This window comes from Tenrec ecaudatus, chromosome 1 (assembly GCF_050624435.1).
Source record: "Tenrec ecaudatus isolate mTenEca1 chromosome 1, mTenEca1.hap1, whole genome shotgun sequence".
Taxonomy (NCBI): domain Eukaryota; kingdom Metazoa; phylum Chordata; class Mammalia; order Afrosoricida; family Tenrecidae; genus Tenrec; species Tenrec ecaudatus.
The window spans coordinates 177,845,718-177,856,903 of record NC_134530.1 but is presented as its reverse complement, the minus strand read 5'-3'; the positions used below and the strand labels follow the sequence as shown (position 1 = coordinate 177,856,903).

At 49.3% G+C, this 11,186-nt stretch overlaps 2 pseudogenes; both read right to left on the bottom strand.

The window, feature by feature from the left end:
• Positions 1–8,142: 8,142 nt before the first annotated feature.
• On the bottom strand, positions 8,143–9,541 carry LOC142437187 (rho GDP-dissociation inhibitor 1 pseudogene; annotated as a pseudogene).
• Positions 9,542–10,289: 748 nt separating this feature from the next.
• Positions 10,290–10,632, bottom strand: LOC142437186 (large ribosomal subunit protein eL36 pseudogene; annotated as a pseudogene).
• Between the last annotated feature and the right edge of the window lie 554 nt (positions 10,633–11,186).

Here is an 11,186-nt window from a genome sequence, read left to right as displayed (position 1 = left end):
ATAATCTATAAATTATCAAGGGCTCATGAGGAAGGGGGGAACAGGGAGGGAGGGGGTTAAAAAGAGGACCTGATGCAAAGGGCTTAAGTGGAGAGCAAATGCTTTGAAAATGATTAGGGCAAAGAATGTACTGATGTGCTTTATACAATTGATGTATGTATATGTATGGCTTGTGCTAAGAGTTGTAGGAGCCCCTAATAAAATGTTTAAAAAAAAAAAGAAAAGAAGGCCCTTCCCTCTGTGCTCATCCGCCCTCCCTCTGCCAGCCACGTGTTACTGCCAAAAGAATGACCCCGAGAGCAAAGGTCACCCCAGTCCTTGGCACTCTTGCCCTGTCTGCACTGGGGCAGCTCCATGAGGACAGATGGGAGGAAGGTTCTGAGTCTCAGCCTGACTTCAGTCCCTGGAGCCCTCGTCCTGCCGCAGCACCTGGATCAGGACGCTTTGCCTCTGAGCCCCCAAAAGGAAGGGCTTGGACTTCAATGGACTCAAGAATATCTTGAGGATCCTCAGAGGTCAGGCTCCAGATCCCCAGACCAGCTTTAACCACACAGTTCAGTGGGGATATGTTGTCCACCTTGAAGCCCCAGGACACACTCACAAAGTCCCCGTGATGAAAGCACACTGGAAAGCCACGGGACCAGATGGCGTCTCCAAACTTGCCCAACAGACATGCATGGGTTCCCGTGGAATGTTCCCAGGGCCACCCAGCCCAGAGCGCTCCTGGGGGCTGACATCAGAGGGGGCTGGATTGGATTGGGTTTGAGAAGCACCTCAAGAACCCCCTTCCTGGTCCCCAGGCAGGCAGGGAGAGACCAAAGCCACACCGACGACATGCCCAAGAGAATGGAGCCCCCGTCCTACGAACACTGCAAGTTTTAGCGCAGCGGTTCTCAACCTGTGGGTCGCGACCCCTTTGGGGGTTGAACCACCCTTTCACAGGGGTTGCCTGATTCATCACAGTAGCAAGATGACAGTTATAAAGTAGCAACGAAAGTACTTTTATGGTTGGGGGGTCACCACAACACGAGGAACTGTATTCAAGGGCCACAGCATGAGGAAGGTGGAGAACTGCTGTGTAACTGCATGCACCTTTAAATGCACCAGCTCCTGATGTCCAGCCTGCAGGTGCATCTCATCTACTGTGACACTTTAAGTCCCTCTCCCTCCCCACCCCCATCACTGTCAGTCTCAAAGCTGACTCAGAGCCACCTGGATCAGGAGATCCCAAACTTGCCGGTGCACATGGGGAAGCAAGTGGGCACCGGCTGGCCAGTCAGGCTTCTTCCCCAGGCGACCACAGTGCTTGTGGGGATCACCAACATCGGTTGTAGCCATGGAGAAACTAAGAGGTTCTAGTGATAACTTTAATAAAGATGTTTCCAGGAAGAAAACAACACAAAGGCAAACATTGCTTAGACGAGAGTCTGGCGACTACCAGAGTAGCCAAAACATACATGACGTGAGAGTCCCCAGGTGACCAGCGTCCCACATACAGGCGACCCCCGCTGGCCCTGCATGTCCTGTCAAGTTGCATTCATTTGAATCGATTCTTCCCAGTCACCTTGCGTTGCTACACACGCAGCTTTTAAACCATTGAAAGGACTGTGAGCCTCTTCTTGCACGAAAGTAAGGCAACATAAGAGCTGTAGGCACCTGTTGCTCACTCACCTACAAATGCCCAGCGAAGACAGGCCAGCAACTCGCGGTAACCCTCCAGGTGAGAGCTTAGTCCCACCACTAGATGGCAGGCTCACATCGGAAAACCAGCACTTCCTAACTAATGCTTTGGGGTGAAACCCTCCCAGTAAAATAAGGACCACCACATTCCCTGCAGAAGTTGCAGACCTGTTTTACAGGTACCACGAAGCGAACTGGATGATTATCATTGGATATTAAAAGAAAAGTTATAAATTTCAGAAACTGCATAACAGCAGAAAGAAGAATCTTTACATCAGCACGGTCATACTTGTAAGAGAAACCTGGGTTTTTCAGGTAAAAGCCCCTTTAGACATTGGGGCCATGTAGGCAGAGGTCATGCTGAGGCACGCACGCAACCAGCACTCCACTAACACTGCCGTGAGCCAGTCCCACTCCCCCATCCCGGGCACCCCCGAGCGGATCCAGATACATGTGCAGTAGGAAAGGCTCATACCAAGCATTGATTTTATTTTCTAAACACGAATTTGTGTGAAACACATTGTCATATTCTCCCACCCCTTACTCCAATGAAGTTAAATACAGATCTGACAAGCATCCAGTATCCAAAACATACATATGATAGGTAGGTTTATTGTGCCAACATGGCCAATGACCACATGTGGGATTAATTGAAGGGCAGGGAGATAAATGGCTCAGGGAGTCTCACCTTTCTTGTCTCTTGCTCTTTGATGATTAGTCCAGTGTGCAGCTGCCTTGCTTGTTCTCTGAATCAATTTGCAAGCTACACTACCTGTGGGACACCTAACCCGTGGACTGTGTCGCTGTGGTTTGAGGTTCCTTCAAGACCTGCTTCTACATGCTACTGGAGTATACATCTCTTGAGCTGGGGACTGTCGGACTCTGTCATCTGGCTGACTGTTGGTGACCTGCCTTGCTCTTTGCTGCCTGTGCCCGGATAGCCTGAATCGCTCTACAGAGGACTACCTGACGGCCCTCAAGACTCGAAGGATTGCCAGTGTCTCATAACTCTCTCACGGAAGTGAGTTGCACTGAGCCATTTGTACTGCTTTATATATTAACTGTTTGTTTCTTATGAGAGATAAATGATTGTTAGTGTCCTGGTTTTGTTTATCTAGAGAACCCTGTCTAACATAATACATAAAACTACAACAATTCAATGACAAAAAGTCAAACATCCCGATCAAAACATGGGCAAAGGACTTGAGCAGACATTTATTTCACCAGTGGGGCTGTTTAAATGGCCAACAAGCACATGAAGAAAAATGCTCCACACATCGAATCGGTTCCGATTCATGGCATCCCTGTGCACAAAAACACTACGAGGGTCTCAGAAATCATGGCTGTTTGCGGTCAGTGCACAGAAGGTTTCTGTCCTTTTCAACGACGTTCTACTTTATCAAGCATGATGCTCTTTCTCCAGGGTCCGGGCCCTCCTCAGAAAAGGACCAAATCTCCCTCTCCTCACCTCCAAGGAGCACCCTGGCGGTCGGTGCGTGGCTGTGCTCACTCATTGCCCATGAGGCGATGAACAGCACCACGGGTTGGGTCAGGCACCCTTTAGTCCTCACTGTGCCATCTTTGCTTTTTGAACTTGAAGGAAATCTTTTGCAGCAGATTTGCCCAGTGCCTTGTCAGGTGTTTTCCTGACTGGGCACAGATATTGTAGATTCACAGATATTCAATCTGTGTGCAGAACAAATCATCCGAGAAGGTGGCCCAGATGAAGAACGTGGCATCGGGTCTGGAGGAAGATTCACTAACAGCCTGGGAGAAGCCGATAATCACTCTGCTTCCCGAAAGTGAAGGGCTTGACGCACAAAGACCACGGCCTTGGGGGCAGATCACACCTTCACAAAAAGAAGACGGAAAGTTTCCCAACTCCACCAATAAACAATATTGTGATAAATGGAGAAGCATTGAAGTCGTCAGCGTTTCGTTCCGTATTAGCCATTAGAGATAAGAATCAAAACCACATTGGCATCTCTTCGCCCTCACTGGGCGGCTAAGAGACGACGCGTCAAGTGCTGGGGGAACTGGCACCCCCTTTTTTTACGCAGACAATATATATTTATATAGATTTGATTTTTAAATTCAAATCCCCCATCCACCTGTCACCCTGAACTAAAGGTGCATGTTGGGGGGTTACTTCTTGAGAACATTATTCTGAAATGGGTATCTTTTTTTTTTTAATTAATAAATCTTTTTATTGGGGCTCATACGGCTTTTATCACAGTCTGTACATACATCAATTGAGCAAAGCGCCCTTATACATTCGTTGCACTCGTCATTCTCATAATTCATCTTCCACTTGGGTTCCTGGAATCAGCTCGGTTTCCCTTTTTTCCCCTCCCCCTCCCTCCCCACTCCCTCCTTCCCCCTGGTACCTTGATAGTTTATAAATAATTATTATATCTTATCTTACACTGCCTGGCGTCTCCCCTCACCCACCTCCCCATTGCCCATCTCCCAGAGAGGAGGTTACACATAGATCTCCAAGATGGTTCTCCCTTTCTACACCCCCTTCCATCCTGGTGTCGCCACTCCTACCGTGGGTGTTGAGGGATTTGTCTGTCCTAGATTCCCTGTGTTTCCAGATCCCTACTGCACCGCTGTACATCCTCTGGTATAACCAGGTCCACAAGGTAGAATTGGGGTCATGATAATTGGGAGGGGAGGAAGCGTTCAGGAACTAGAGGAAGGTTTTGAGTTTCCTTGTTGCTACACTGAACCCTGAGTGACTCATCTCCTCCCCACTACCCCTCTGGAAGGGATGTCCAGCTGTCTACAGATGGGCATTGTGTCCCCATCATGTACTCCCCCTCTTTCACGGTGATGTGATTCTCACCACCACCCCACCTTTGTTGTTTGAGACCTGGTCTCCTCTGCCCTTCATGATCACCTATGTTGGTGTGCTGCTTCCGTGTGGGCTTTGTTGCTTCTGGGCTAGATGGCCGCTTGTTTGCTTTCAAGCCTTTAAGTCCCCAGACGCTACATCTCTCAGTAACCGGGCACCATCAGTCTTCTTCACCACACTTGCTTATGCACACTTTCGTCTTCAGCGATTATGAGGAAGGTGATCACACAATGATTGTTTTTGTTCCTTGGTGTCTGCTACATGGTCCATTCAACACCTTGTATTCGCTTAGGCCGTGTGCTTCTCTGTGGGCTTTGTTGCTTCTGAGCTAGATGGCCGCTTGTTTGCCTTCAAGCCTTTAAGACCCCAGACGCTATATCTTTTTGATAGCCGGGCACCATCAGCTTTCTTCACCATGTTTGCTTACACACACGTCTGTCTTCGGTGATCATGTCTGGAAGGTGGGTATCATGCAATGACCGTTTAGCAGGGCGAGGTGCTTTTGTATTGGGGGATTATGCATGAGGAGGCCCAATACCCATCTGCTATCCTACTACTGAACCTATAAATATATGCACATAAGTCTATTGCCCCCATAATCATAAATATATTTACATATGTACATGTCTGTATTTAGGCTTCTCTGTATGCACTTTGCCTCCTACTCCTTTTCTCTATTTCCTTTCACTTTCCTCCCGTCCCACTACCATGTTTAGCCTTCATTCTGGTTTCAGTAATTCCTCTCAGTTACCTTGTTCTTGGTCACTCCCTACCAGTCCTCCCATCCCCTCCCTCCACTGGTTTTGAACCACTGGTTGTTCCCTTGTCCCTGTGTTGAGCGACACCTCCTCCCTTCCCCACCTCCCACGCTCTCATGTCCCTCCAGGACCGTTGGTCCCATTATTTTCTTCTCTCATTATTTGTCCGGCCTATCTTGTCTAGGTGGACCTGCTGATATAGTAATATGTGCATACAAATGCAGATGACTTTGACAGTGCCTAAGTGGCACATATGAACATGGCATCAACAGCAGCAACACCGACACGCTGATACTCAGAAAAGCCACTAACATACAAAATTTACAAGGTAAAAAAAAAGGAGAGAAAAAAGACAAAACAAAAAGATAGAAAATATTAAAAGAAAAATTGCTAGTAGTTCAAGGTCAGTTCATTGGTCTTTAGGAGTGTTTTCTAGATGTAGCTTGTGAGGTGCCACGTCCTGGCCCAAAAGTCCATGCTTTATACTCCCTCGGGATCCCTTTGCTCTGCTTCCTCCGCTGCTCCATTGCACGCCCCCAGTGTTTGCCTCAGTGTGGTGGGGTCAGCTCAGTCGCACATCCCCCACTGTGTCTCAGGTGCTGTCCCGTGTAGGGCCATGTGTTGGTGCAGGATGTCACATCTCGCAGTGTGGCCAACTGTATGGTCCTCTCTGTATGATGGGCCCTTTGAGATGGTCTATCGTCCTTGGGCTTGGTGGACCCAGGTGTACTCCACTATGTCCTTTCTCCTTCCCTTGTTTCAGCTTCCTTCTGGATGTGGTGTGGTGGGTCAGTTCCTTTCCCACTCTAGATGATCTATTTTCGTTTTCTGTGGTATTCCCTTCGAATGTGGGGGTCGGCCTAATTCTGGTTTGGGCCAGCATGTCGTCCAGCCTCTTTGTGTAGTCCTCTGTACTTTGCGTTGCCCTCCTTGTTTGGTGTGTCGTGGTGGGGTCTGTATGCATGTTCCAGATCAGACTCCTACCATTCAGCTACCTGGACAGCAAACCCGCTCTGTTCGGAGGAGCTCTCAGAGTATGCGGGTGCCCCCGTCGGCCATCTTTCTCCCTCCCCCTTTCTTTATGTACACAGCGGCGGTGCTAGTGCTCAGCTGATCCTGTGAGCATTACAGCCTTGGACAGCCTATGCGAAGTTAGATTACCCAATAAGCAAAGCAAGCATGGTTTACGTCTGCTTGCTGACGAATGTGTGGTGCACAATTTCCTACTTTTTCACATCACACGTTCTTCTTCCTGATGTGGTTAGCTTTCTGTCTCTTTCCCAACCTCAGGGTGCCTTCTGACAGAAACAAAGTCTTTTTTCAAATGAACCACCAGGGACAGCGCACCGGTACACAGGTGTGCACGGGTTGACTGACTAATCTGTTGTGAACCCATCCACGTTTTCAATCACATCCCTGTGAAGGCACTTACTACTGAGTAAGCACAAGTTAAGTGTGCTCTCCTTTTGGGGTATCTGCCCCTGCTTCATGGCACACTATGAGGAGTAGGGTACATACTCACTCGGGCCGAGGTGGGTTTGGTTTGACATCTGTATCTGGTGCAGGTGTAAAGTCATAGAATTCGGTGGTTTCTCAGAAAGGAAGCACACAGGCACGTGTGCAGTGCCACGGCGACTGCCCACTGGCTCCAAGCCCCAACGTTCCACTCCTCCAACAGCAGAGTTCCAAAAAGAGCTGTTTATGCACAACTTTGCTTGATAGTCGAATTGACAATGTGACTTGAAAAAAACCTGTCCTTCCATTGGGCCTCCACTCAAATACTTCCTCAATTCGAGAACACTTTGCTCTATTAAACTGGCATTCCATGATGCTCACCTTCCTGACAGAATCGCTGAAGACAAAGCGGGTGCAAATGCAAATATGGTGAAGAAAGGTGATGGTGCCTGGCTATCAAAAGATATAGTACCTGGGGTGTTAAAGGCTTGAAGGTAAACAAGAGACCACCTAGCTGAGAAGCAACAAAGCCCACATGGAAGAAGCACACCAGCCTATGTGATCATGAGGTGCCGAAGGGGGTCAGTTATCATGAATCAAAAAGTCATATCATTGTGTGCTCACCTCCCCAGTACAATCACTGAAGACCAATGTGTGCATAAGAAAATGTGGCGAAGAAAGCTGATGGTGCCCAGCTATCAAAAGCTATAGTGTCTGGAGTCTTAAAGGCTTGAAGGTAAACAAGCGGCCATCTAGCTCAGAAGCAACAAAATCCACATGGAAGAAGCACATCAGCCTGTGTGATCACGAGATATTGAAGTGATTGGGTATTAGGCATCAAAGAACAAAAAAATCAAATCTTTGTCAATGAGGGAGAGTGCAGATTAGGAACCCAAGCCCCATCTGTAGGCAACTGGACATCCCCTTTCAGAAGGGTCTCGGGGAGGAGATGAGTCAGTCAGGGTGCAGTGTAGCAACAATGAATCACACAACTTTCCTCTAGTTCCTAAATGCTTCTTTCCCGCCCCCACTATCATAATCCCAATTCTACCTTATAAATTTGGCTAGACCAGAGAATGTACACTGGTACGAATAGGAACTGGAAACATAGGGAATCCAGGGCAGATGATTCCTTCAGGACCGGTGCAGAGAATGGCGATACCAGCAGGGTGGAGGGAGGGTGGAGTGGAAAGGGGGACCGATGACAAGGATCTACATGTGACCTCCCTGGGGGATGGACAACAGAAAAGTGGATGAAGGGAGACGTTCAACAGGGCAAGACATGACAAAATAATAATTTATAAATTATCGAGGGTTCATGAGGGAGAGGGAGCAGTGAAGGAGAGGGAAAAATGAGGAGCTGATGCCAAGGACTTAATTGGAGAGCAAATGTTTGTTTTTTTCCTTTGGGGGAATTTATTCCCAGTCAGAGGGGGAGCAGGAGTGGGCGCTCTGCAGTCTCAGAGGCTGAGACACTAGCAGACACAACACCACAACCAGGGCGGGGGAAGGGGGGCACAGGAGAAGGCTCCGAACTCCGTGCTTGGTCCCTGGTTGTCCCGGCTGGGTCTGGGGAGGGGCAGGACCCTGCTTGTGGGTGGTGGCACTGAGAGCCAGGTGGAGGTGGCAGAGGGCAAGCCAGGGCGGACCCAGTGGACAGCACACATGGAAACAATAAATACTGACAGGCCGGGCCAGGCCAGCCAAGGCTCAGCTGCCGGCCCTGCTGGGACAGACCAGAGCAGCTTGAGTTTTGGCGATTTGGCTTTCCCCAAGCCAGAGCAGCCCTAAGGCCTGGACACCTCCGGTGTGGAGGACAGACGGGGCAGGGCCACATGCTCATGCAGACACCGGGTGAGTGCTCAGCCAGGGCCCCGCACACACTCCACACGTTAAGGCATCATGGTTACAAGGTGACAGTCCCGGGCCTAGGAGAGGCGGAGCCTGCCCCTCCACCCCCTCTGGCCGGCAAGCGGGTGGGCGGGACCTGGGGACAGCACAGGCAGAAGCAGCCTGGAGACACTGAGTGCATGACCACAGCCGAGGCCGGGCCAAGGGGCCAGGAGGGAGGGGGCCTGTCAGCACTTTGGTTTGGGGAGGGGAGGGGAGGAGGGGGGCTAGGCCTCAGTCCTTCCAATCCTTCTTGATGGTGAGGTTCCACTCCCAGGACAGGTGGTCTGTCTTGTCGTCGTCTGTGAAGCGGGACTTGATGTTGTAGCTGCCAGCATGCCTTTGGGCGCCTCCTCCATGGGCGTCAGGAACTCATACTCCTCGGCCCGGGGCCCGTAGCTCCCCACCATGTAGTCGGTCTTGTCAATCTTGATGCCTTTCCTATAGGTGTGCTGGATGTACTTCATACCTGACACAATCTCTTTGTTTACCCGGAAGGAGATTTTGATCTGGTACTCCACCCCCTCCTTCAGCACGAAGGACTCCTTCTTGAAACTCTCCAGGTCTCCGGCCAGGTTCAGCTCCAGAGGGCCAGGGGCAGTGCTGCACACCAGGGTCAGGCGGGTCACAATGACACTGGGGACATTGGGGTCGGCGGAGACGGCCACTCGGCCCAGGAGGGCCTCCTTGTACTTGCGCAGACTCTCATCGTCCTTGTCCAGTTCCTGGATCTCCTGGATGTTCTTCTGTGCAGGAGGCTTGTAGTTGACCGAGTGCTCATCCTCCTCGTTCTCGGCTGCAATCTGTGCCAGCTGCTCCGCGGTGGGCTCCTGCTCGGCCATGCTGCTTGCCTGGTCTGCCACACCGGAGGGTTCGACCGTGCGGCGTCTCGCTCCCTCCCGAGCGAAGTGACCGGAGAGCAAATGTTTTGAGAATGATGAGGGCAATGAATGTACAAATGTGCTTTATACAATGGATGGATGTGTGGATTGTGATAAGAGGCGTATGAGGCCCCAATAAAATGATTTTTAAAAGAAAAGAAAAATACCTGTCCATCATAAAATTCTAAAACGTTTCTAGCAGAGGCCCCTAGTGGCCTAAGAGAAACCAAATATATACAAGTATGTGGGTCACCGTACAATAACCATGTAAATCCTGCAGAGCTGTGTATTTGTGCCACGACTAAAAAAGTATCCTTTTGAAGTGTGAAAAAAATAGAATACTTTTACCCTCTTCATTCGGTTGCCAGTCCTGGTACTAGAACATCAAAGGGACTTGCTCTGCTCAAGTCACAGGGAATCCACTCAGAAAGTCTAGGAATTTCCTTGGGAGAAGGGGCCTTAGTAATTTTTAAATGCATAGAATCATTGATTCTGCAGTCCTGTTTCCACTAGGGATTCAGCTTACAGTCCTTCCAGAGAATAAGGCAGCTGCAAATTAACTAATAAGAGTCAACCTTCAAGAAACACTTTAAATGAAAAAGCACTATGCCAAATGGCATGAGATCTCCGAGATCGGAAAACACGTTGGATCCTGGCACAAACACTTTAGTGGAAAAACTGGTAGAACCAGAGAAAGTCTGCAATGAGTTAATAGTGTTGTTTCAATATTAATTTCTTTTTTTTTTTCTAGAAAGACTTTATTTTGGGGGGTGGGGAGAGGGGGGCATGGCACTCAGTCCTTCTTGGCAGCGGCCTTCCTCATGGCGGCCAGCACGTTGCTCAGCTCCTCTCTCTTCCTCTTGGCTCGGATATGTGTGCCCACCCGCTTCTTGATGAACTTCAGTGCCCGCTTGTCCTTGGAGACCTTGAGCAGCTCCATGGCCCTTCGCTCGCAGGGTGCAAAGCCGCACACCTCCCGGATCATGTCCCGCACGAACTTGGTGTGCTTGGCGAGGCGCCCACGGCGGCGGCTGTGCCTTGGCTTGCTCACGTTCTTGGTCACCTTGCGGCCCTTGTCGAGGCCCACGGCCATAGGGGAGCGCACAGCCATGGCTGCGAGTCCTCGATGGGTACCGCGGCGGAAGGGGATGTTAATTTCTTGGTCTTGATATGGTACTATGGTTATGTACGATGTTAACACTAGAGGAAGCTGCATAAAAGGTATATAGTACAAGAATCTCATTAGTATATTTAAATTGTTCCAAAATAAAAGATATATTTTTGAGAGGGGGGAACCTGTCCAGTCCGAGAGAGTCACATCACATCTCGTCAAGGACACAAGGAACAAGGACTTTCATTCTAAGGGCCGTTCTCGCTCAGCTAACGGCTAGTGCCTGTTAGTGCGTTAAGGCATTCGTCATTGTGGGGAGGACTGAGTTTTTTGCTCTTTTTGCATAAAATAATGTAATTTTATTTAATTAAGTTTACTATATTGTGATTTAATATTCAAAGTACTGGATCTATTGTGTTTAGATGTTTCAGGGGGCATTTCCACAACCTACGGCTGTTAACTTTGTGCTAAAACCCTGGAAAAATGAATGTATAAGTGTACTTGGGGGGGAGGTGTTCATAATCAATTATTTGGGTTTCAATTATTTGTGTCTT